Below are 27,990 nucleotides of genomic sequence, written 5' to 3'. Positions count from 1 at the left end.
CATAGCCTGCAGGCTGGTCCCCCTACAGGACGCCCTCTCTAATCTCTTCCACGCCGCTCCTTCCTCCTCTCCCATCCACTTACTCACCATTGAAATATTAGCGGCCCAATAATACTCACTTAGGCTCGGTAGTGCCAGCCCCCCCCTATCCCTACTACGCTGTAAGAATCCCTTCCTCACTCTCGGAGTCTTCCCGGCCCAAACAAAACCCATAATACTCTTTTCTATCCTTTTGAAAAAAGCCTTCGTGATCACCACCGGGAGACACTGAAACACAAAAAGGAATCTCGGGAGGACCACCATCTTAACTGCCTGCACCCTCCCTGCCATTGACAATGCTACCATGTCCCATCTCTTGAAATCTTCCTCCATCTGTTCCACCAACCGCGTCAAATTTAGCCTGTGCAATGTGCCCCAATTCTTAGCTATCTGGATCCCCAGGTAACGAAAGTCTCTTGTTACCTTCCTCAACGGTAGGTCTTCTATTTCTCTACTCTGCTCCCCTGGATGCACCACAAACAGCTCACTCTTTCCCATGTTCAATTTATACCCTGAAAAATCCCCAAACTCCCCAAGTATCCGCATTATTTCTGGCATCCCCTCCGCTGGATCCGCCACATATAGTAGCAGATCATCCGCATATAAAGATACCCGGTGTTCTTCTCCTCCCCTAAGTATTCCCCTCCATCCCTTGGAACCTCTCAGCGCTATCGCCAGGGGCTCAATCGCCAGTGCAAACAGTAATGGGGACAGAGGACATCCCTGCCTTGTCCCTCTATGGAGCCGAAAATATGCCGATCCCCGTCCATTCGTGACCACACTCGCCACTGGGGCCCTATACAACAGCTGCACCCATCTAACATACCCCTCTCCGAACCCAAATCTCCTCAACACCTCCCACAGATAATCCCACTCCACTCTATCAAATGCTTTCTCGGCATCCATCGCCACTACTATCTCCGTTTCACCCTCTGGTGGGGCCATCATCATTACCCCTAACAACCTCCGTATGTTCGTGTTCAGCTGTCTCCCCTTCACAAACCCAGTTTGGTCCTCATGAACCACCCCCGGGACACATTCCTCTATTCTCATTGCCATTACCTTGGCCAAGACCTTGGCATCTACATTGAGGAGGGAGATTGGTCTGTAGGACCCGCATTGTAGCGGATCCTTTTCCTTCTTTAAAAGAAGCGATATCGTTGCTTCTGACATAGTCGGGGGCAGTTGTCCCCTTTCCTTTGCCTCGTTGAAGGTCCTTGTCAGTAGCGGGGCGAGCAAGTCCAAATATTTTCTGTAAAATTCAACTGGGAATCCGTCCGGTCCCGGGGCCTTTCCCGTCTGCATGTTCCTAATTCCTTTCACCACTTCTTCTACCGTGATCTGTGCTCCCAATCCCATCCTTTCCTGCTCTTCCACCTTGGGAATTTCCAGCCGATCCAAAAACTCCATCATTCTCTCCCTCCCATCCGGGGGTTGAGCTTCATACAATTTTTTATAAAATGTCTTAAACACTTCATTCACTCTCTCCGCTCCCCGCTCCTTCTCTCCATATACGTCTCTCATCCCCCCTATTTCCCTCGCTGCTCCCCTTTTCCTCAATTGGTGTGCCAGCAATCTGCTCGCCTTCTCTCCATATTCATACTGTACACCCTGCGCCTTCCTCCATTGTGCCTCTGCAGTGCCTGTGGTCAGCAAGTCAAATTCCACATGCAGCCTTTGCCTTTCCCTATACAGTCCCTCCTCCGGTGCTTCCGCATACTGTCTGTCCACCCTCAAAAGTTCTTGCAACAACCGCTCCCGTTCCTTACTCTCCTGCTTCCCTTTATGTGTCCTTATTGATATCAGCTCCCCCCTAACCACCGCCTTCAACGCCTCCCAGACCACTCCCACCTGAACCTCCCCATTGTCATTGAGTTCCAAGTACTTTTCAATGCATCCCCTCACCCTTAAGCACACCCCCTCATCCGCCATTAGTCCCATATCCATTCTCCAGGGTGGACGCCCTCTTGTTTCCTCCCCTATCTCCAAGTCTACCCAGTGTGGGGCATGATCCGAAATGGCTATAGCCGTATATTCCGTTCCCCTCACCCTCGGGATCAATGCCCTACCCAACACAAAAAAGTCTATGCGTGAATAGACTTTATGGACATAGGAGAAAAACGAGAACTCCTTACTCCTAGGTCTACTGAATCTCCACGGGTCCACCCCTCCCATCTGCTCCATAAAATCCTTAAGCACCTTGGCTGCTGCCGGCCTCCTACCAGTCCTGGACTTCGACCTATCCAGCCTTGGTTCCAACACCGTGTTAAAGTCTCCCCCCATTATCAGCTTTCCGGTCTCTAGGTCTGGGATGCGTCCTAGCATTCGCCTCATAAAATTGGCATCGTCCCAATTCGGGGCATACACATTTACCAACACCACCATCTCTCCCTGTAATTTGCCACTCACCATCACGTATCTGCCCCCGTTATCCGCCACTATAGTCTTTGCCTCGAACATTACCCGCTTCCCCACTAATATAGCCACCCCCCTGTTTTTCGCATCCAGCCCCGAATGGAACACCTGCCCTACCCATCCTTTGCGCAACCTAACCTATCTATCAGTTTCAGGTGCGTTTCCTGTAACATGACCACATCTGCTTTAAGTTTCTTAAGGTGTGCGAGTACTCGTGCCCTCTTTATCGGCCCGTTAAGCCCCCTCACGTTCCACGTGATCAGCCGAGTTGGGGGGCTTCCCACCCCCCCCCCTTGCCGGTTAGCCATCATCTTTTTCCAGCTTCTCGCCCAGTTCCCACGCGGCTGTATTTCTCCCAGACGGTGCCCCCCGCCCATCCTTTCCCGCACCCACTCCCCCCTTTCCCCAGCAGCAGCAACCCAGTAATTCCCCCCTCCCCCCCCCCCCCCCCCGCTAGACCCCCCGCTACCGTAATTACTCCCCCCATGTTGCTCCCAGAAGTCAGCAAACTCTGGCTGACCTCGGCTTCCCCCCGTGATCACGGCTCGCCCCGTGCGGCGCCCCCTCCTTCCTGCTTCTCTATTCCCGCCATAATTATCATAGCGCGGGAACCAAGCCCGCGCCTCTCCCTCGGCCCCGCCTCCCATGGCCAACGCCCCATCTCCTCTCCCTCCCCACCTCCCCCCATCACCACCTGTGGGAGAAAGAAAAGTTACCATACCGCAGGATTAATCATACAATCCCTCTTCGCCCCCCCCCCCCCCCCCCCCCCCCCCCCACTCGTCCCACCACTTTGTCCAAACGTTCATTTTCGTAGTCCAATCATTCCAATTTTTCTTCTACAATAAAAGTCCACGCTTCATCCGCCGTCTCAAAGTAGTGGTGCCTCCCTTGATATGTGACCCACAGTCTTGCCGGTTGCAGCATTCCAAACTTTATCTTTTTTTTGTGAAGTACCGCTTTGGCCCAATTAAAGCTCGCCCTCCTTCTCGCCACCTCCGCACTCCAATCTTGATAGACGCGGATCACCGCGTTCTCCCATTTACTACACCGAGTTTTCTTCGCCCATCTAAGGACCATTTCTCTATCCTTAAAACGGAGAAATCTCACCACTATGGCTCTGGGAGCTTCTCCTGCTCTCGGTCCTTGCACCATAACTCGGTATGCTCCCTCCACCTCCAACGGACCCGTCGGGGCCTCCACTCCCATTAACGAGTGCAGCATCGTGCTCACATATGCCCCGACGTCCGCCCCCTCCACACCTTCAGGAAGGCCAAGAATCCTCAAGTTGTTCCTCCTTGCGTTATTTTCCAGTGCCTCCAACCTCTCCACAGATCGTTTCTGGTGTGCCTCCTGTATCTCCGACTTCACCACCAGGCCCTGTATGTCGTTTTCATTCTCTGCTGCTTTCGCCTTCACGACCCGAAGCTCCTGCTCCTGGGTCTTTTGTTCCTCTTTCAGCCCTTCAATCGCCTGTAATATCGGGGCCAACAACTCTTTCTTCATTTCCTTTTTTATCTCCTCCACGCAGCGTTTCAAAAACTCTTGTTGTTCAGGGCCCCATATGAAACTGCCACCTTCCGACGCCATCTTGGTTTCTGCTTGCCTTCCTTGCCGTTGTTCCAAAGGATCCGCTGCAATCCGGCCACTTTCCTCTCCTTTTTCCATCCGTGTCCAGGGGGAACACCCTTCTGGTTTACCGCACGGTGTTTTCAGCCGTTAAAATTGCCGTTGGGGCTCCTATCAAGAGCCCAAAAGTCCGTTTCACAGGGAGCTGCCGAAACGTGCGACTCAGCTGGTCATCGCCGCACCCGGAAGTCGCCATTTCATTTGTTTAGCTACCTTCTCAAATGAAATGAAAAAGGCTTCCACTTCCTTCTCGTCAAACATTAGCAATGCTTGGACATATTTAAATAGATCCTCGCCACGCCTTCGTCTATGACGCTCTTTCTCACTATCCTCATCACTATCATCCAACTGTATGTTTCCCTTTACATCTGCCAATTTTAACTGAACAATTTCATGTTTCATGGCCATTTTCTGAAGTTCAAACTCCCTCTCTTTAACTTTTTCCCTGATCTGTATCTCCCTTTCTTTTTCTTTTTTTTCTGCTAGAGCTATTCTTTCTTTTCTCCTTTCTTCTCTCTCCTTTTCTTTTTCCTCTCTCTCTCTTTCTCTTTCTTTTCCCCCTCTCACTTTCCCCCTCTCGTATTCCAGCCGCTTTAATTCTTTCTCGTGTTCCATTTGTTTAATTTGCAACTGAATTTTTGCCATTTCCAATGTGTCAAACTCTATCTCAGGCAACTTTAAATGTTTAAGCACCGCCATAATTACCTCACCTTTTCGCATTTTGTCAGGTAATGTTAACTGCAATGTTCTTGCCAAATCTAACAGTCTGCTTTTCGTTTCTGTCCGTAAGGTACTACGTGTAACATTCTCCACCCCCAAAAACATCTGAGCCTCTGAAAGGGCCATTGTTCTCAACACTCTCCCCACTTAAACTAAAATACCACACCGGAAATGCAACAATCCTTCAATGTCTTTAAGTTCACAAAAGCCAATCCAATAGATGTTATGGGCAAGGCGTTTTCAGCACCCCAAAATGTATCATGGAGTTCAACCAACCTCTCCCTTTAATGTATTCGTTGCTTTTCCTAGCACACTGCTTATTCTCTAGGTGTGATATTACAATCATGGACACGTGGGTTTTTAAACACAAAACAATGTTTATTCCATGAACTCAACTTAACATCTTAAATAAACATTGGATCTCTTAACACCCCTTACTTCAAAGATAACTCAGAAAATATTGCAACAGTAAATAATTCCTCAAAATGTTCCTTCAAACTTCCAAGAGACTTAACACCTTTAAACAGAATCACATCAGGTTAAAGGCTTTACTATTATGAGCTTAAATCACCCAAATGATCCAGAGATAGTCTTTCATGGCAGAGACCCAGCTCACTACAAACACAGACACTGCCAAGCTCTTTTCAAACTCCAAACTGCAGCTCTCTGAAAACACACAGACACACACAAGCTGCTTTTTTTCAAACTGCAAAACTAAACTGCAAAATGGCTGGCCTGACCTCAGCTCCACCCACTCTCTGACATCACTGTTTTCTTAAATGTACATTGCTTAAACATCCATGTCTTAAAGGTACTCTCACATGACACTGGCCTCTACGATCCCCTCACTCAGCAGTCGCTGGACCTCTGACTTTATAAATACCATGCCTAGCGAGCTGTACCACCTGCTCCTGGTGGCAATGGGCTTACAGTCCCGAGTGAGGTTCGCAAAGAGTGAAGGGGGGGAGACCTTGAGGGTCGCGAGGCTGCATACTGTGAGGGGGGGGCAAGTGTCCGCCGAACTGTAAGGTCAGGTTTCAATGATTACACTGAAAATCCAATCTGAGCAGTAGGGGAGCGCAGAGCTGGGGGAGGACGTAGAGCTTGAAACGGGTATACCGTGCGCCCTGTATCGCAAGGTTGGCGATACAGATCCGGGGGGATCTTGACCGAATGAGACCTGGAGGCAAGGGAGATTGTTTATGAGGCGGGGTAGGTGTGGAGGGAGCAGCGCCTTACCGTGTTGGGGTGGACAAAGCTCTCCGTGCTCCTGGAGTAGAAGAGGCAGGGGTTCTCGTGCCCGTTGACCTGGACGACCATCATGGAGTTCCTCAGTGGTTTCGGCTGCGACTGGTCGAGGGTCACCGCGCCCAGCTGTGGGTAGCCTGCGTGGTCGGTGGAGTCACAAGATGGCGGCCCCCATGTGTCACACGTGTCGGACAGGGTCGAAGATGGCGACCAAGATGGCCGGCCCCATCGGTCGCACATGTTGGTCGGTGCTGGGGCCGGCGGCCAAGATGGCGGCCCCCACGATTCGCAAGATGCTGGTGACGTGTCAGGGGAGGGCGTTCTGGGCAGGCACACAGCAACATTGCGGGGTCTGTGGGGCTGTGAGTCCATGGGTCGGGCCTGGTGCGCTTTCGATTTCTGGGCCTTGGATCGGCCCAGACAGATTCTCGCGTAGTGCCCCTTTTTCCCGCAGTCGCTGCACGCCACCGTGTGGGCTGGGCAGCGCTGCTGGGATTGTTGGCCCAGGCCACAGAAGTAGCATTGCGGTTCTCCGGGCTGGGCTGGCAGACGCGCGGCGCAGGCCTGGGCATAGGCGGGTCCGACGGGGGCAGTGACGATAGTGTCCTGGAGGATGTCGCCGGGCCCGGGCCCGTGAGGAATGCGCTGAGGTTCTGGAAGGCCACCTCGAGCGAGGTAGCTAGCTTTACTGTGTCCTGCAGGTCTGAGGTCCCGTTTTCCAGCAGGCGCTACCTGATATAGTTCTAGCGGACCCCCGCCACATAAGTGTCCCGGATCTGTGAGTTCATATGCTCCTCCGCCGTCACATCTTGGTAGCTGCAGTTTCTTGCGAGTAGGGTCAGGGTTTCCAGATACTCGTCTAACGATTCTCTGGCGCGTTGACGGCGAGTAGTGAGGAGGTGCCTAGCGAACACCTCGTTCGCGGGCTTCACGAAGTGCGCATTGAGGGTTGCGACCGCTTCCTCATAAGTGGCCGCTTTTTCAATCATTACCAAGATTCGATGGCTCACCCGAGCGTGGAGGAGTCGCAGTTTGAGGGTCTCTGAGGGAGCCGTTGCTGAGGAGTCGATGTAAGCCTCGAAGCAGCAAATTTAATGTTCAAATATTTCCTTGGCTTCGGCCGCGCGGGCGTTGAGTTCGAGCCTTTCTGGCTTTAGAGCGGCTTCCATGGTGATGTCTATGACTAATAAATTGATGTACCTTCAATGCACAGAGAGGCTGCGAGAGCGAGTGAACATAAGGCTTTATTAGTCATGAATTTGCCTAGCCAGAGTCAGTAGTACAGATGAATGCCGCCCACAAGAGGCCGGCCTATATTTGCCCCAGTGTGGGCGGAACCAGAGGCGGAGCCATACCGGGTGTGATGAATGGTTACTGTACCCTTAACACCATGTAGGTGATGCCCCTTTAAGACTTGGTTTGGAACCCTGGGGGACTCCGCCTCTGGCTCCGCCCACCAGGGAGCCGTATCTAAGGTGACGCCCTATAGTCGGCACTCAGTAAGCACACGTCTCGGTCACTGACTAGTTCTCTGCTTATTAAAGCCTTCATTTACCATTCTACACTCTCGTGTGGTTATTGAGGGTACTACAATTTAATAAGCAGACTACGTTAGGATGGACGCCGGTCTCAAGCCTGAAAAGCTCAACCTGGAAGCACGGACACCGGGGGTCAAAGAAATGTTTAAGTACTGGCTCCGCTGCTTCGAGGCCTACCTGGAATCCTCGGAAACTCCCGTCCTAGGCCCTCGCAAGCTGCGCCTACTCCACACCCAGGTGAGCCATAGAATCTCCGCCATGATCGAGAAAGCGACCGCTTACGATGAGGCAATCGAGATCCTGCGAAAGCGTTTAGTCAAACCCATAAACGAGTTACATGCACGGCACCTGCTCTCTACCTGCCGGCAGCGCTCAGGGGAAACACTAGACGAGTACGTGGAAAAGCTTACCGCGTGATGCACGATCAATTAAACTCAAAGATGAGGTTGTAACACAACTGAAGGCTTTAATAGAATAGATCTGTTCCCCAGCAGCTTCGGTACAGAATGAGGGCTGCTGGGACGGCACCTGTTCTTATACCCCACCTGTCAGGGCGGAGCTACATACCGAACAGCCAATGGTAAACTCCTAGGTTTACCCAATGGTCTACACACTTCTCGGGTACTGCAATACCTGATCCTACCACATTCACCCCCTCTTTAAAAAGTGTCCGGCGGGGGTGGTGGCCAGTGGTTACAATTGCATTTAACATGGTATGATCAGATATGGAGGTACCGTGACGATTTACAAGCGTGGAAGATATATACAGTCAGTGTTCATTTACAGTTACAGTGTAGCAATCAGTCGGTCGGGTGGCCTGGTCTTCCTCCTGGATCGTCTGAGCCTCTGTGGTGATTCTGGTGGGGGTCTGGGCGTCTGCGACTCCGGGAGCATGGCTTCGTCCTCCATGGCAGCTTCGTCACCCCTAGACGACGCTGGTGGGGCAAACGGTTGACACGAGAGGGGGGCGCCTGTAGGGGGCGTCGATGGGTGGGATGGCCTAATTAGAAGCGGCAGAAGGACCGGCACTCCAGTGAGGTGCTGTGTGGGGGGAGGGGGTGGAGGTAATGGTTCGGGTGTGCGTGGGTTTCCGGCGGGCGCCAGGTCCCGGAGGGAGACTGTATCTTGCCGGCCATCAGGGAACGCCACGTAGGCATACTGGGGGTTAGCGTGCAGCAGGTGGACCCTCTCGACCAACGGGTCTGACTTGTGTTTCCAAAGCAGGATGGGTCCGGGTGTCGCGAGCCAAGTTGGGAGCGAGGTCCCGGAGGGGGACTTCCTGGGGAAGACAAGGAGACGTTCATGAGGTGTCTGATTGGTAGTTGTACAGAACAGCGACCGAGTGGCGTGGAGGGCCTCCGGGAGGACTTCCTACCAGCGGGAGACTGGGAGATTTCTGGACCGTAGGGCCAGTAGAACGGTCTTCTAGACCGTTCCGTTCTCCCTCTCTACCTGCCCGTTTCCCCGGGGGTTGTAACTGGTCGTCCTGCTTGAGGCGATGCCCTTGCTGAGCAGGAATTAACGCAGTTCGTCGCTCATAAAGGAGGACCCCCTATCACTGTGTATGTACGCGGTGAAACCGAACGGTGTGAAGATAACCTGGAGGGCCTTGATGACGGTGGTTGCGGTCATGTCGGGGCAGGGGATGGCGAATGGGAACCGGGAGTATCCGTCAATCACATTCAGGAAATACGTGTTGCGGTCGGTGGAGGGGAGGGGGCCTTTGAAGTCCATGCTGAGGCGTTCAAAGGGACGGGAAGCCTTTAACAGGTGCGCCCTCTCTGGCCGGTAGAAGTGCGGTTTGCACTCCGCGCAGATTTGGCAGTCCCTGGTGACTGTCCTGACCTCCTCGATGGAGTAGGGCAGGTTGCGGGTCTTAATGAAGTGGAAAAAACGAGTGACCCCTGGGTGGCAGAGGTCCTCGTGGAGGGCTCGGAGGCGGTCCACTTGTTCAGTGGCACACGTGCTGCGGGACAGGGCATTGGAAGGCTCGTTTAGCTTCCCAGGGCGGTACAAGACCTCGTAGTTGTAGGTGGAGAGTTCTATCCTCCACCGTAAGATCTTGTCGTTCTTTATCTTGCCCCGCTATGCATTATCAAACATGAACGCCACCGACCGTTGGTCGGTGAGGGGAGTGAATCTCCTGTCGGCCAGGTAATGCCTCCAATGTCGCACAGCTTCTACTATGGCTTGTGCCTCTTTTTCGACCGAGGAATGGCGAATTTCTGAAGCATGGAGGGTACGGGAGAAGAAGGCCACGGGTCTGCCTGCTTGGTTGAGGGTGGCGGCCAGAGCTACGTTGGACGCATCGCTCTTGACCTGGAAGGGGAGGGACTCGTCGATGGCGCGCATCGTGGCCTTTGCAATGTCTGCTTTGAAGCGGCAGAAGGCCTGGTGGGCCTCCGTTGACAGGGGGAAGGTTGTGGACTGGATTAGGGGTCGGGCTTTGTCTGCGTAGTTGGGGACCCACTGTGCGTAATAACTGAAAAACCCGAGGCAGCGCTTCAGGGCCTTGGGGCAGTGAGGGAGGGGAACTCCATAAGGGGACGCATGCGTTCAGGGTCAGGGCCTATAACTCCATTTCGCACTACGTAGCCGAGAATGGCTAGGCGGTCGGTGCTAAATACGCATTTATCCTTATTGTACGTTACGTTAAGCATTTTTGCGGTCTGGAGAAATTTCCGGAGGCTGGTGTTGCGGTCCTGCTGGTCATGGCCGCAGATGGTGACGTTATCCAGAAACGGGAACGTTGCGCGTAAGCCGTACCGGTCGACCATTCGGTCCATCTCGCGTTGGAAGACCGAGACCCCATTAGTGACACCAAAGGGAACCCTTAAAAATTGGTAGAGCCGCCCATCTGCTTCGAAGGCAGTGTACTTGCGGTCACTAGTGCGGAGGGGTAGCTGGTGGTAAGCTGACTTGAGATCCACCGTGGAGAAGACCTTGTATTACGCGATCCTGTTTACTAGGTCGGATATGCGGGGGAGAGGGTACGCATCCAGCTGCGTAAACCTGTTGATGGTCTGACTGTAGTCAATGACCATCCTATGCTTCTCCCCGGTCTTCACCACCACTACTTGAGCTCTCCAGGGGCTGTTGCTCGCTTCAATGACCCCTTCCCTCAGTAGCCTTTGGACCTCTGACCTGGTGAAGGTCCGGTCCTGGGCACTGTACCGTCTGCTCCTGGTGGCGACGGGTTTGCAATCCAGGGTGAGGTTCGCAAACAGGGAAGGCGGGTCGACCTTGAGGGTCGTGAGGCTGCAGACAGTAAGGGGGGGGGGTATAGGGCTGCTGAATTGGAAGGTCAGACTTTGCAAGTTACATTGGAAGTCCAAACCCAGGAGTGTAGCCGCGCAGAGGTACGGAAGGACATAAAGGCAGAACTTGTTGAATTTCCTGCCTTGGACTGTGAGGTTTGCTAGGCAGAACCCTTTTATCTCCACTGAGTGTGACCTGGAGGCCAGGGCGATTCTTTGGTTTACAGGGTGGGTAACAAGTGAACAGCGCCTTACCGTGTCGGGGTGTATAAAGCTCTCCGTGCTCCCAGAGTCGATCAGGCAAAACGTCTCGTGGCCGTTGATGAAAACCGTCATTGTTGCAGTCGTGAGTGTCCGAGGTCGATTTTGCTCCAGCGTCACCGAGACCAGCTGGGGCAGTTGCGGGTTGTGATCGGGCAGCGTGTAGTCGGCCGTGCTGGGGGCCTGGGGCCCCATCCAAGATGGCGTCTCCCATGGATCGCACATGGTGGTCGGAGATGGACAAAATGACGGTGGGGATGGACAAAATGGCGGCGCCCATCCGTCCAGCGTGGTGTCCCGGGGCAAGATGGCTGCGCCCGTGAGTCGGGCGTGGCCCGAGGATAGGGGGGTGGCGGTGAATGCTGGCCGCCTAGGGCCCGAAGAGAAGATTGCTGTGGCAGTCCGGAGTCGCCGCTGGAGACCGCAGCCACCGCTCGTGCCTGGCAGACCCCCACAAAATGGCCCTTCTTGCCGCACCCTTTGCAGGTGGAGGTGCGGGCCGGGCAGCGCTGGCGGGGGTGCTTTGCCTGCCCGCAGAAGAAACAGCGGGGCCCAATGGAGTTAGCGGGCCGTCTTACAGCGCAGGCCTACGGGGACACGGGGAAGGTTAGTGGGGCTGCCGCTGCGGGATGCCGGCTTCCATGGACCCTGCCAGGGCCCGTGCTTCTCTCAGTCCCAGGGTGTCCTTTTCTAAGAGTCTTTGGCAGATCTCAGCAGAGCTCATACCTGCTACGAAGGCATCCAGGATTAGAAGTTCCGTGTGCTCGCTGCCCGAAACTTGCGGGCAGCCACAGTTTCTGCCCAGCACCAGTAGCGCACGGTAGAAATCCTCCAGCGATTCCCCGGGGCTTTGCCGTCTAGTTGCAAGCAGGTGACGTGCGTAGACCTGGTTTACAGGGCGTATATAATGTCCCTTTAACAGTTCGATCGCATCATCACAGTCCTCCGCCTCCTCGATGAGGGAGAAGATTCCAGGGCTTACTCTCGAGTGCAGGAGATGCAGTTTCTGTTCTCCTGAGGGGGTGCCTCAGGCCGTCTCGAGGTAGCCTTTAAAACACGCCAGCCAGTGCTTAAATATTGCCGCCGAGTTCTCCGCGTGAGGGCTGAGTTGTAGACACTCCGGCTTGATTCGGAGATCCATTCTTTCAGCTTAAGAGTAGTCTATTAAATTGATGCACGATCAATTAGACTCGAAGACGAGGTTGTAACATAACTGAAGGCTTTAATAGACTAGATCTGTTCCCTAGCAGCTTCAGTACAGAATGAGGGCTGCTGGGACAGCACCTGTTCTTATACCCTGCCTGTCAGGGCGGAGCTACATACCAAACAGCCAATGGTAAACTCCTAGGTTTACCCAATGGTCTACAGCCTCTCGGGTACTGCAATACCTGATACTATCACACCGCGCTCGCCAGGAACTGTAATCATCAGGACGTGACAGCGGAAGACCACATGTACCTGCACATCCGAGACGCGTTCGTGTCCGACATCCGTTCCACCTATATCAGGCAGCGACTCCTCGAAAATGGAGCAAAAGACCTTCAGGACATGATAACGCTCGCCACTTCACTGGAAGTGGCCCGCCACAGCCTAGGCATGTACCCAGCGGACCCTGCAAGCCCCCCTCGGACTTCCCCAGACTCGGCCACACTACAGGCCTTCGCCGCACGGCGAACCGCCCAGACTGGGGGCACATCGTGCTATTTCTGTGGGCAGGGCCAGCATCCACGTCAACGCTGCCCAACCCGCTCCACCATCTGCAGCGACTGCGGGAAGAAGGGGCATTTCACGAGGGTCTGCCTGGCCTGGCCCAAGGCCCAGAAACAAAACGATCATCAGGCCCGAAAATCAAGCTCACAAGCCCGCAGGCCCCGCAACGCGGCTGCGCACCAGCCAGACATGCCCCTTTCTGACGCGTCATCGGCCTCGTGTGAGTCATGGGACGGCCATCTTGGCGGTGGCCATCTTCTAGACCCGACACGTGCGACCGACGGCGGCGGCCATTTTGTGAATCCGACTCGGCTGAGGACTCGCACTACCCGCAACTGGGAGCAATCACCCTCGACCAATCGCGGCCAAAGCACCTGCAGAATTCCATGATGCAGGTCCAGATCAGCGGGCGCGACACTCCCTGCCTCTTCGACTCCGGGAGCACGGAGAGCTTTATCCACCCAGAAACGGTAAGGCGCTGCTCCTTGCGCACCTATCCCGCCTCCCAAACCATAGCCCTCGCCTCCGGGTCCCACTCGGTCCAAATCAAGGGGTATTGTATTGCAGATCTCGCGATCCAGGGCGCCGAATATGCTCGCTTCAAGCTCTATATCCTCCCTCACCTCTGCGCCCCCCTGCTGCTCGGGCTGGATTTCTAATGCAGCCACCGAAGCCTGACCCTGAATTTCGGCAGACCCTTGTCCCCCCCTCACGAAATTCAGCCTTGCAACACCAAAAGTTGCACCCCCTCACTATTCGCGAACCTCACCCCCGACTGTAAGCCCGTCGCCACCAGGAGCCAGCGGTACAGTGCCCAAGATGTAGAACATAGAACATAGAAAATACAGCACAGAACAGGCCCTTCGGCCCACGATGTTGTGCCGAACCTTTGTCCTAGATTAATCATAGATTATCATTGAATTTACAGTGCAGAAGGAGGCCATTCGGCCCTTTGAGTCTGCACCAGCTCTTGGAAAGAGCACCCTACCCAAACTCAACACCTCCACCCAACACCAAGGGCAATTTGGACATTAAGGGCAATTTATCATTGGCCAATTCACCTAACCCGCACATCTTTGGACTGTGGGAGGAAACCGGAGCACCCGGAGGAAACCCTCGCAGACACGGGGAGGACGTGCAGACTCCGCAAAGACAGTGACCCAAGCTGGAATCGAACCTGGGACCATGGATCTGTGAAGCAATTGTGCTATCCACAATGCTACCGTGCTGCCCTTAAGAACAAATAAATCTACACTATATCATTTTCCCGTAATCCATGTACCTATCCAACAGCTGCTTGAAGGTCCCTAATGTTTCCGACTCAACTACTTCCACAGGCAGTGCATTCCATGCCCCCACTACTCTCTGGGTAAAGAACCTACCTCTGATATCCCTCCTATATCTTCCACCTTTCACCTTAAATTTATGTCCCCTTGTAATGGTGTGTTCCACCTGGGGAAAAAGTCTCTGACTGTCTACTCTATCTATTCCCCTGATCATCTTATAAACCTCTATCAAGTCGCCCCTCATCCTTCTCCGCTCTAATGAGAAAAGGCCTAGCACCCTCAACCTTTCCTCGTAAGACCTACTCTCCATTCCAGGCAACATCCTGGTAAATCTTCTTTGCACCTTTTCCAGAGCTTCCACATCCTTCCTAAAATGAGGCGACCAGAACTGTACACAGTACGCCAAATGTGGCCTTACCAAAGTTTTGTACAGCTGCATCATCACCTCACGGCTCTTAAATTCAATCCCTCTGTTAATGAACGCGAGCACACCATAGGCCTTCTTCACAGCTCTATCCACTTGAGTGGCAACTTTCAAAGATGTATGAACATAGACCCCAAGGTCTCTCTGCTCCTCCACAATGCCAAGAACTCTACCGTTAACCCTGTATTCCGCATTCATATTTGTCCTTCCAAAATGGACAACCTCACACTTTTCAGGGTTAAACTCCATCTGCCACTTCTCAGCCCAGCTCTGCATCCTATCTATGTCTCTTTGCAGCCGACAACAGCCCTCCTTACTATCCACAACTCCACCAATCTTCGTATCGTCTGCAAATTTACTGACCCACCCTTCAACTCCCTCATCCAAGTCATTAATGAAAATCACAAACAGCAGAGGACCCAGAACTGATCCCTGCGGTACACCACTGGTAACTGGGATCCAGGCTGAATATTTGCCATCCACCACCACTCTCTGACTTCTATCGGTTAGCCAGTTCGTTATCCAACTGGCCAAATTTCCCACTATCCCATGCCTCCTTACTTTGTGCAGAAGCCTACCATGGGGAACTTTATCAAATGCCTTACTAAAATCCATGTACACTACATCCACTGCTTTACCTTCATCCACATGCTTGGTCACCTCCTCAAAGAATTCAATAAGATTTGTAAGGCAAGACCTACCCCTCACAAATCCGTGCTGACTATCCCTAATCAAGCAGTGTCTTTCCAGATGCTCAGAAATCCTATCCTTCAGTACCCTTTCCATTACTTTGCCTACCACCGAAGTAAGACTAACTGGCCTGTAATTCCCAGGGTTATCCCTAGTTCCTTTTTTGAACAGGGGCACGACATTCGCCACTCTCCAATCCCCTGGTACCACCCCTGTTGACAGTGAGGACGAAAAGATAATTGCCAACGGCTCTGCAATTTCATCTCTTGCTTCCCATAGAATCCTTGGATATATCCCGTCAGGCCCGGGGGACTTGTCTATCCTCAAGTTTTTCAAAATGCCCAACACATCTTCCTTCCTAACAAGTATTTCCTCGAGCTTACCAATCTGTTTCACACTGTCCTCTCCAACAATATCACCCCTCTCATTTGTAAATACAGAAGAAAAGTACTCATTCAAGACCTCTCCTATCTCTTCAGACTCAATACACAATCTCCCGCTCCTGTCCTTGATCGGACCTACCCTCGCTCTAGTCATTCTCAAATTTCTCACATATGTGTAAAAGGCCTTGGGGTTTTCCTTGATCCTACCCGCCAAAGATTGTTCATGCCCTCTCTTAGCTCTCCTAATCCCTTTCTTCAGTTCCCTCCTGGCTATCTTGTATCCCTCCAATGCCCTGTCTGAACCTTGTTTCCTCAGCCTTACATAAGTCACCTTTTTCCTCTTAACAAGACATTCAACCTCTCTTGTCAACCATGGTTCCCTCACTCGACCATCTCTTCCCTGCCTGACAGGGACATACATATCAAGGACACGTAGCACCTGTTCCTTGAACAAGTTCCACATTTCACTTGTGTCCTTCCCTGCCAGCCTATGTTCCCAACTTATGCACTTCAATTCTTGTCTGACAACATCGTATTTACCCTTCCCCCAATTGTACACCTTGCCCTGTTGCACGTACCTATCCCTCTCCATTACTAAAGTGAAAGTCACAGAATTGTGGTCACTATCTCCAAAATGCTCCCCCACTAACAAATCTATCACTTGCCCTGGTTCATTACCCAGTACTAAATCCAATATTGCCCCTCCTCTAGTTGGACAATCTACATACTGTGTTAGAAAAGCTTCCTGGACACACTGCACAAACACCACCCCATCCAAACTATTTGATCTAAAGAGTTTCCACTCAATATTTGGGTAGTTAAAGTCGCCCATGACTACTACCCTATGACTTCTGCACCTTTCCAAAATCTGTTTCCCAATCTGTTCCTCCACATCTCTGCTACTATTGGGGGGCCTATAGAAAACTCCTAACAAGGTGACTGCTCCTTTCCTATTTCTGACTTCAACCCATACTACCTCAATAGGGTGATACTCCTCGAACTGCCTTTCTGCAGCTGTTATACTATCTCTAATTAATAATGCCACCTCCCCACCTCTTTTACCACCCTCCCTAATCTTATTGAAACATCTATACCCAGGGACCTCCAACAACCATTTCTACCCCTCTTCTATCCAAGTTTCCGTGATGGCCACCACATCGTAGTCCCAAGTTCACCCACCTTATTCCTGATGCTTCTTGCGTTGAAGTATACACACTTCAACCCATCTCCGTGCCTGCAAATACTCTCCTTTGTCAGTGTTCCCTTCCCCACTGCCTCATTACATGCTTTGGCGTCCTGAATATCGGCTACCTTAGTTGCTGGACTACAAATCCGGTTCCCATTCCCCTGCCAAATTAGTTTAAACCCTCCCGAAGAGTACTAGCAAACCTCCCTCCCAGGATATTGGTGCCCCTCTGGTTCAGATGCAACCCGTCCTGCTTGTACAGGTCCCACCTTCCCCAGAATGCGCTCCAATTATCCAAATACCTGAAGCCCTCCCTCCTACACCATTCCTGCAGCCACGTGTTCAACTGCACTCTCTCCCTATTCCTAGCCTCGCTATCACGTGGCACCGGCAACAAACCAGAGATGACAACTCTGTCTGTCCTGGCTTTCAACTTCCAGCCTAACTCCCTAAACTTGTTTATTACCTCCACACCCCTTTTCCTACCTATGTCGTTGGTACCAATGTGCACCACGACTTCTGGCTGCTCCCCCTCCCCCTTAAGGATCCTGAAGACACGATCCGAGACATCCCTGGCCCTGGCACCCGGGAGGCAACTTACCTTCCGGGAGTCTCGCTCGCGACCACAGAATCTCCTATCTATTCCCCTAACCATTGAATCTCCTACAACTATTGCTTTTCTATTCTCCCCCCTTCCCTTCTGAGCCCCAGAGCCAGACTCAGTGCCAGAGACCTGGCCGCTAGGGCCTTCCCCCGGTAGGTCATCCCCCCCAACAGCATCCAAAACGGTATACTTGTTTTGAAGGGGAACGGCCACGAGGGATCCCTGCACTGTCTGCCTGTTTGTTTTTTTCCCCCTGACTGTAACCCAGCTATTCTTGTCCTGTACCTTGGGTGTGGTTACCTCCCTGTAACTCTTCTCAATCACCCCCTCTGCCTCCCGGATGATCCGAAGTTCATCCAGCTTCAGCTCCAGTTCCCTAACACGGTCTTTGAGGAGCTGAAGTTGGGTGCACTTCCCGCAGGTATAGTCAGTGGGGACACCGGTGGTATCCCTCACCACCCACATCCTACAGGAGGAGCATGTAACTGGCCTAGCCTCCATCCCCTCTTACCTTACAGAATATAGCTGCTGTGTGGACTAACTAGATCTCCGCCCTCCGACTCTGCTACACTTCTTGTAAACTCCTGGCTCTCTTCGCACTCTTTGCGGAAATGTCGGAAACAAAATGAAAGGAGCACCTTACTCCCTCCTCACCTAACTCCCTCGGTCACCAAACTCTTACTATAGCACTCAAATGCACCAAATTCAGCACTCAGTGAAACAAAGTCTGCACTGCAGGGGATCACTTTTATACTGTGAATCTCGCCTCTGAAAACTGGCCTAATCCAATTAACTAATTAACAAGCTCCAGCTGCAAGTGCCTACAAGTAGAAGCTTGTTTAAAGCTGATTGAAAATTCACCTTCTTCTAAACCAAACAGCAACTTTTAAGTTAATTAACTAAATAAAAGAAAGACTAAACTTTAGATAAAAATGAAGCCTTATACTCCCTCGGTCACCAAACTCTCACTATCGCACTCAAAAAGCACCAAATTCAGCACTCAGTGCAAACGGCATATAACTTTTATCAAGACCAGTTATAACCCGCGGGGAAACGGTCAAGTGGAGAGGGAGAATGCGACGGTGTGGAAGGCTGTCCTTCTGGCCCTACGGTCGAGAAGTCTCCCAACCACCCTCTGGCAGGAGGTCCTACCCGATGCCCTCCACTCCATTAGGTCGCACCTCTGCACGGCTATGAATGAGACCCCTCACAACCGCTTGTTTGTCTTCCCCAGGAGGTCCACCTCCGGGGTCTCGCTTCCACCTTGGCTGACGATTCCGGGACCTGTTCTTCTCCGGAGGCACGCGAGGAGCCATAAAACAGACCCTCTGGTCGAGAGGGTTCGACTGCTACATGCGAACCCCCAATACGCCTATGCCGAGCACCCCGACGGCAGGCAAGACACGGTTTCCCTCCGGGATCTGGCACCCGCTGGTTCCCCCACTACTGATGCCACCCCCCTCGCGCAGGACCTGGCACCCACTGGTTTCCCCACTGATGCCCCCCCCGGGACCCCCGCGCAGTCGGTAGACACCGACCGCGCACCCCCCTAGAGCCCCCCCTCACACTTCCCGCCGGCACCGCTACCTCCAGTCCCAGCTATTCACCCAGCTGTTCACCCTGCCCCCCGACCCCCTACCCCGACCCGGACCAAAGCTCCGACCACCTTGCTCCCGGATGTACCCTCACCAAAGACGTCCGTGTCCGCCGCACCACCGCCTGAGCTGAGAAGGTCGGCGAGGACAATCCGGCTGCCGAAAAGACTAGACATGTGATTCCACTTCACCCCCGACGAACTTTGCGTTTTTTTTTAAACAGGGGGTGAATGTGATGAATGGTTACTGTACCCTTAACACCATGTAGGTGATGCCCCTTTAAGACTGGGTTTGGAACCCTGGGGGACTCCGCCTCCGGCTCCACCCACCAGGGAGCTGTATATAAGGTGAGGCCCTGTAGGTGGCACTCAGTAAGCACACGTCTCGGTCACTGACTAGTTCTTTGCTTATTAAAGCCTTCATTTACCATTCTACACTCTTGAGTCGTTATTGAGAGTACTACACCGGGGTAACAGTACAGTACCTGGAAGTAGTTCATATCACCACTTCCAGGTCATAGGTCACAGGTTATGGTATCATGCATGCATTATGGTGAATACATTCACCACAGTTCCAAAGGCCAGGGTGTAAGTCCTCTGGTTGGGGTGAGCTGTACTGATCCCCTGCTTCCTCTGCAATGGGGACAGCATCTGAGGAGTGCCAACACCTGGTGGGCTCCTGATTGTTCTTGACTCTTGATAGTACAGCTGGGGTATGAGGGTGTCCCGAGTGGTGGCCTGGGTGGGTTCCCAGATGACCACGGGCCTTCTGATCATTTAAAGGACACTATATTGGTGCAAAGCACATCCTATCAATGTAAACTTCCACATGGAGTAAAGTACAATGTATCAATGTAATGCTCACTATATTGGTATAAAGCTCAATACAGTTGTGTAAATCTCACTTTATCAGTGTGAAGATAAAATTCACTATTGTGATGTAAAGCTCACTATATCAGTGTACAGCTCACTATATCCACGTAAAAACTCACTACAGTCAAGTAAATCATAGATCATAGAATTTACAGTGCAGAAGGAGGCCATTTGGCCCATCGAGTCTGCACTAGCTCTTGGAAAGAGCACCCTACCGAAGGTCAACACCTCCACCCTATCCCCATAACCCAGTAACCTCACCCAAAGCTCACTATAGTGGGTGGCACACTAGCACAGTGGTTAGCACTGTTGCTTCACAGTACCAGGGTCCCAGGTTCGATTCCCGGCTTGGGTCACTGTCTGTGTGGAGTCTGCACGTTCTCCCCTTGTATGCGTTGTTTCCTCCGGGTGCTCCTGTTTCCTCCCATAAGTCCCGAAAAACATGCTGTTAGGTGAATTGGACATTTTGAATTCACCCTCAGTGTACCCAAACAGGGGCCGGATTGTGTGTGTGGCAACTAGGGGATTTTCACAATAACTTTATTGTGGTGTTAATGTAAGCCTACTTGTGACATTAATAAAGATTATTATTTATTTAAAGATCACTATATGTGTGTAAAGGTTATTATATTAAAGTTAAGAATGGCACGGTGGCACAGTGGTTAGCACTACTGCCCCACATGTCAAGGACCCGGGTTCGATCCCAGCCCCGGGTCACTGCCCACATGGTTTGCACATTCTCCCCGTGTCTGCGTGGGTCTCGATCCCCCACAACCCAAAGATGCGCAGTTTAGGTGGATTGACCATGCTAAATTCCCCTTAATTGGAAAAAAAGTTCATTATATTGGTGTAACATAGAACATACAGTACAGAAGGAGGCCATTTGGCCCATTGAGTCTGCACCGATCCACTTAAGCCCTCTTCCACCCTATCCCCGTAACCCAATAACCCCTCCTAACCTTTTTGGACACTAAGGGCAATTTAGCATGGCCAATCCACCTAACCTGCACGTCTTTGGACTGTGGGAGGAAATCGGAGCACCCGGAGGAAACCCACGCTGACACGGGGAGAACGTGCAGACTCTGCTCAGTCAGTGACCCAGTGGAGAATCGAACCTGGGACCCTGGAGCTGTGATGCCACAGTGCTAGCCACTTGTGCTACTGTGCTGCACTAAACGATCACTATATTACTGTAAAGTGTATTATATTGGTTTAAAGTTTATTATATTGGTGTAAAGATCACTATATTGGTGTTAAGTTTATTATATTTGTGTAAAGTTTTTTGTATTTATGTAAAGTTTTTTATATTGGTGAAAAGATCACTATATTGGTGTAAAGTTTATTATAGTTGTGTAAAGTTTTTTATATTGATGTAAAGATCACTATATTGGTGTAAAGTTTTATATTTGTGCAAAGTTTTTTATATTGGTGTAAAGATCACTATATTGGTGTAAAGTTTTATATTTGTGTAAAGTTTTTTGTATTGGTGTAAAGATCACTATATTGGAGTAATTCTTTTTACATTGATGTTAAGTTTTTTATATTGGTGTAAAAATCAGGGTAGCGACATTGGTGTCGCGGAACCACAGAGAGGACCGGCTCACTCCTGCGCCAGGCCCCGCCCACTCTCACCCCCACCACGAAGAACGGCCAGCACTTTTCCTGCTGAACCCTGACGTCATGGGCGGCGGCCGCCTGCCGATTGGCTGGCCTTGTGGCCCCGCCCCTTTCCCGCAGATTCTCTCCAGCCTGGTGCCTAGAGCGCGAGCCACCGGGGGACGTCACAAGTGCGGAGCTACCATTGGCCGGGCGGCGTGGCTCCGTCCAATCGACGTGCAGTGGGGGGGAGGGGGTAGAAAGGAAGCTCTCCAATTGGCCGGTTTCCGGCGCCTGGCAACGGCGAGCGCTTCCTCAGTCCGGTGACGTCACCTGGCAACCACGGCACGGGACGTCATGGGAGGAGGGGGAGGGGAGAACAGGAGGCGCCTTCTGATTGGTCGAACCTTGTTGCCAGGCCCTGCAGCCGGCTCAATCAGCAAAGCGGCCTCCGAACAGGAGAAGCCGGCGAGCGAGGGTAAGTAACGCCCCGCGACCGACATGCACTGAGAGAAAACGCGTGCGTGCTCTCGCCTTCCTTTCTCCCTCCCACTGCTGACAGGGTTTGTTCTCGTGTTTTCTCTCAGGATCAGGAGGAGAGGGCCGCAGGGCAGGCTGGGAATTGTAGTCTTCCTCTGCCGCCGTCATCCGGGGCCCCGCGTCTGTGACGTCACGGAAGGACTACATCGCCCGTCGGGCAGCGCGCCCTGCTCCCCTGGGCAGGGCGCAGGCGCGGACGTCGACGGGTAAACAAACAGCGGAGGGGAAAAACGGGGGCGGGGCCAGCGCTCACACCGCATCCGATTGGTCCGGCCCGCCCATCCCGCCATCGCCATTGGCCGGCCCCACCTGTCCGTCAATAGGCGGGAGGAGGCCGCTGATTGGCCCGCGTCCGAGCTGGGCCAGTTCCATTCACCATTTTGGAGCCTGGAGCTTCCCACAGAGAGAGAGAGAAACAGAGTGAGTGTGTGGGGTCGCCCCAAGAGTCAGAGGAACTGCGGGACACCGGCTGCACTGCCCTCCACCAGCTCGGTGAGTACCTGTCAGCCAGGCATTAGGGGGCAGGGCAATGCCAGCCTTAGTCATCACTGCTACGGGGGGGGGGGGGGGGTAGACTGGCACTACTACAGGGGGTAGACTGGCACTACTACAGGGGATAGACTGGCACTACTACAGGGGGTAGACTGGCACTACTACAGGGGGTTGACTGGCACTACTACAGGGGATAGACTGGCACTACATGGGGTAGACTGGCAATACTACAGGGGATAGACTGGCACTACATGGGGTAGACTGGCAATACTACAGGGGATAGACTGGCACTACATGGGGTAGACTGGCAATACTACAGGGGATAGACTGGCACTACATGGGGTAGACTGGCAATACTACAGGGGGTAGACTGGCACTACTGCAGGGGATAGACACTACTACAGGGGGTAGACTGACACTACAGGGGATAGACTGGCACTACATGGGGTAGACTGGCAATACTACAGGGGATAGACTGGCACTACATGGGGAGACTGGCAATACTACAGGGGATAGACTGACATTACATGGGGTAGACTGGCAATACTACAGGGGATAGACTGGCACTACATGGGGTAGACTGGCACTACAGGGGGTAGACTGGCAATGCTACAGGGGGTAGACTGGCACTACTACAGGGGATAGACTGGCACTACATGGGGTAGACTGGCAATACTACAGGGGATAGACTGGCACTACATGGGGTAGACTGGCAATACTACAGGGGATAGACTGGCACTACATGGGGAGACTGGCAATACTACAGGGGATAGACTGACACTACATGGGGTAGACTGGCAATACTACAGGGGATAGACTGGCACTACATGGGGTAGACTGGCAATACTACAGGGGGTAGACTGGCACTACTGCAGGGGATAGACTGGCACTACTACAGGGGATAGACTGGCACTACATGGGGTAGACTGGCAATACTACAGGGGATAGACTGGCACTACATGGGGTAGACTGGCAATACTACAGGGGGTAGACTGGCACTACTACAGGGGATAGACTGGCACTACTACAGGGGGTAGACTGGCACTACTACAGGGGGTTGACTGGCACTACTGCAGGGGATAGAACCACTACTACATGGGGTAGACTGGCACTACTACAGGGGGTAGACTGGCACTACAGGGGATAGACTGGCACTACTACAGGGGGTTGACTGGCACTACTGCAGGGGATAGAACCACTACTACATGGGGTAGACTGGCACTACTACAGGGGATAGACTGGCACTACATGGGGTAGACTGGCAATACTACAGGGGATAGACTGGCACTACATGGGGTAGACTGGCAATACTACAGGGGATAGACTGGCACTACATGGGGTAGACTGGCAATACTACAGGGGATAGACTGGCACTACATGGGGTAGACTGGCAATACTACAGGGGGTAGACTGGCACTACTGCAGGGGATAGACACTACTACAGGGGGTAGACTGACACTACAGGGGATAGACTGGCACTACATGGGGTAGACTGGCAATACTACAGGGGATAGACTGGCACTACATGGGGAGACTGGCAATACTACAGGGGATAGACTGACATTACATGGGGTAGACTGGCAATACTACAGGGGATAGACTGGCACTACATGGGGTAGACTGGCACTACAGGGGGTAGACTGGCAATGCTACAGGGGGTAGACTGGCACTACTACAGGGGATAGACTGGCACTACATGGGGTAGACTGGCAATACTACAGGGGATAGACTGACACTACATGGGGTAGACTGGCAATAGTACAGGGGATAGACTGGCACTACATGGGGTAGACTGGCAATACTACAGGGGGTAGACTGGCACTACTGCAGGGGATAGACTGGCACTACTACAGGGGATAGACTGGCACTACATGGGGTAGACTGGCAATACTACAGGGGATAGACTGGCACTACATGGGGTAGACTGGCAATACTACAGGGGATAGACTGGCACTACATGGGGTAGACTGGCAATACTACAGGGGATAGACTGACACTACTACAGGGGATAGACTGACACTACTACAGGGGATAGACTGGCACTACTACAGGGGATAGACTGGCACTACATGGGATAGACTGGCAATACTACAAGGGATAGACTGGCACCAAAGGGGATAGACTGGCACTACAGGGGGTAGACTGGCACTACTACAGGGGATAGACTGGCACTACTACAGGGGGTAGACTGGCACTACAGAGTTAGACTGACACTCCTACAGGAGGTAGGCTGGCACTACTACAGGGGGTAGACTGGCACTACAGGAGGTAGATTGGCACTACTACAGGGAGGAGACTAGCACTATACAGGAGGTAGACTGGCACTACAGGGGGTAGACTGGCACTGCTACAAGGGGTAGATTGGCACTATAGGGAGGAGAGTAGCATTATACAGGGGTAAACTGGCACTGCAGGGGGTATACTGGTACTTAAAAGGGTTGACTGACACTATACAGGAGGATGTCAGGCATGACTACAAATGAGACTGACACCACTACAGGCGGTGACGAGCACTATTGGAGGAATATAGACACTACTACAGAAGGTAGACTCAGTACTTGGGTAGATTAGCACTGTTACAAGGGGTATACTGGCACACCTACAGGGGGTATATTGGCATTAATACAGGGAGTAGACTGGCACTAGAGGGGATAGACTGGCACTACTCGAGGGGGGGACACTGCCACTACTAGAGAGGGTAGACTCGCACTACAGGGGGTAGACTGGCACCTGAGGGGGTTGACTGGCACTACTAGAGGGGATCGCCTTGCATTACAGGGGGTGTAATGGCACTAGAGCGGGTAGACTGTCATTACGTGTGGCAGACTAGTACTATTACAGGAGGACGACTGGCACTACTAGAGGGAATAGTCTGGCCCTATTGGAGGGAGTAGACTGGCACCACGACAGGAGGTGACAAGCAGTACTAAGGCAGGGGGGGGGGTTCGAGCACTACAGGGATTAGACTGGCCGTTCATGGGTACATTAGCACTGCTACAGGGGGTATACTGGCACTAGTAAAGGGAGTAGTCTGGCACTAGCACTAGTACAAGGAGTAGACTGGCACTACTACAGTGGGTAGACAGGCACTACAGGGGGTTATCTGGCACTAGTATCGGGAGTGGGCTAGCACTAGTATCGGGAGTGGACTGGCACTAGTATCGGGAGTGGACTGGCACTAGTATCGGGAGTGGACTGGCACTAGTATCGGGAGTGGACTGGCACTAGTATCGGGAGTGGACTGACACTAGTATCGGGAGTGGACTGGCACTAGTATCGGGTGTGGACTGGCACTAGTATCGGGAGTGGACTGGCGCTAGTATCGGGAGTGGACTGGCGCTAGTATCGGGAGTGGACTGGCGCTAGTATCGGGAGTGGACTGGCGCTAGTATCGGGAGTGGACTGGCGCTAGTATCGGGAGTGGACTGGCGCTAGTATCGGGAGTGGACTGGCGCTAGTATCGGGAGTGGACTGGCGCTAGTATCGGGAGTGGACTGGCGCTAGTATCGGGAGTGGACTGGCGCAAGTATCGGGAGTGGACTGGCGCTAGTATCGGGAGTGGACTGGCGCAAGTATCGGGAGTGGACTGGCGCTAGTATCGGGGGTGGACTGGCACTAGTATCGGGGGCGGACTGGCACTAGTCTCAAGGAGCGGACTGGCGCTAGTATCGGGAGCGGACTGGCGCTAGTATCGGGAGCGGACTGACACTAGTATCGGGAGTGGACTGGCGCTCGTATCAGGAGTGGACTGGCGCTAGTATCGGGAGTGGACTGGCGCTAGTATCGGGAGTGGACTGGCGCTAGTATCGGGAGTGGACTGGCACTAGTATCGGGAGTGGACTGGCACTAGTATCGGGAGTGGACTGACACTAGTATCGGGAGTGGACTGGCACTAGTATCGGGTGTGGACTGGCGCTAGTATCGGGAGTGGACTGGCGCTAGTATCGGGAGTGGACTGGCGCTAGTATCGGGAGTGGACTGGCGCTAGTATCGGGAGTGGACTGGCGCTAGTATCGGGAGTGGACTGGCGCTAGTATCGGGAGTGGACTGGCGCTAGTATCGGGAGTGGACTGGCGCTAGTATCGGGAGTGGACTGGCGCTAGTATCGGGAGTGGACTGGCGCTAGTATCGGGAGTGGACTGGCGCTAGTATCGGGAGTGGACTGGCGCTAGTATCGGGAGTGGACTGGCGCTAGTATCGGGAGTGGACTGGCGCTAGTATCGGGAGTGGACTGGCGCTAGTATCGGGAGTGGACTGGCGCTAGTATCGGGAGTGGACTGGCGCTAGTATCGGGAGTGGACTGGCGCTAGTATCGGGAGCGGACTGGCGCTAGTATCGGGGGCGGACTGGCGCTAATCTCGGGAGCGGACTGGCGCTAGTATCGGGAGCGGACTGGCGCTAGTATCGGGAGCGGACTGGCGCTAGTATCGGGAGCGGACTGGCGCTAGGATGTGGAGTCGACCGGCGCTGGGGTGTGGAGTCGACCGGCGCTGGGATGTGGAGTCGACCGGCGCTGGGGTGTGGAGTCGACCGGCGCTGGGGTGTGGAGTCGACCGGCGCTGGGGTGTGGAGTCGACCGGCGCTGGGATGTGGAGTCGACCGGCGCTGGGATGTGGAGTCGACCGGCGCTGGGATGTGGAGTCGACTGGCACTACTACAGGGGGTAGACTGGCACTACTACAGGGGATAGACTGGCACTACTACAGGGGGTAGACTGGCACTACTACAGGGGATAGACTGGCACTACTACAGGGGGTTGACTGGCACTACTGCAGGGGATAGAACCACTACTACATGGGGTAGACTGGCACTACTACAGGGGATAGACTGGCACTACATGGGGTAGACTGGCAATACTACAGGGGATAGACTGGCACTACATGGGGTAGACTGGCAATACTACAGGGGATAGACTGGCACTACATGGGGTAGACTGGCAATACTACAGGGGATAGACTGGCACTACATGGGGTAGACTGGCAATACTACAGGGGGTAGACTGGCACTACTGCAGGGGATAGACACTACTACAGGGGGTAGACTGACACTACAGGGGATAGACTGGCACTACATGGGGTAGACTGGCAATACTACAGGGGATAGACTGGCACTACATGGGGAGACTGGCAATACTACAGGGGATAGACTGACATTACATGGGGTAGACTGGCAATACTACAGGGGATAGACTGGCACTACATGGGGTAGACTGGCACTACAGGGGGTAGACTGGCAATGCTACAGGGGGTAGACTGGCACTACTACAGGGGATAGACTGGCACTACATGGGGTAGACTGGCAATACTACAGGGGATAGACTGACACTACATGGGGTAGACTGGCAATAGTACAGGGGATAGACTGGCACTACAGGGGGTAGACTGGCAATACTACAGGGGGTAGACTGGCACTACTGCAGGGGATAGACTGGCACTACTACAGGGGATAGACTGGCACTACATGGGGTAGACTGGCAATACTACAGGGGATAGACTGGCACTACAT

The 27,990-nt window shown here is 53.0% G+C and overlaps 1 protein-coding gene across 1 annotated transcript in view; it reads left to right on the top strand.

Moving 5' to 3' along the window:
* The first annotated feature begins 21,830 nt into the window (after positions 1-21,830).
* The window catches only part of LOC140387096 (protein capicua homolog), a 509,424-nt gene continuing 503,264 nt past the window's right edge, over positions 21,831-27,990 (top strand). Inside the window, 2 exon segments of the mRNA XM_072470105.1 lie at positions 21,831-21,931; positions 22,041-22,485. The gene's annotated coding sequence lies outside the window, so the exon portion shown is untranslated.

The sequence above is a fragment of the Scyliorhinus torazame genome, chromosome 12, assembly GCF_047496885.1.
Source record: "Scyliorhinus torazame isolate Kashiwa2021f chromosome 12, sScyTor2.1, whole genome shotgun sequence".
Classification (NCBI taxonomy): Eukaryota; Metazoa; Chordata; class Chondrichthyes; order Carcharhiniformes; family Scyliorhinidae; genus Scyliorhinus; species Scyliorhinus torazame.
The sequence above is the reverse complement of the archived record's forward strand: the minus strand, read 5'-3'. Positions and strand labels throughout refer to the sequence as shown.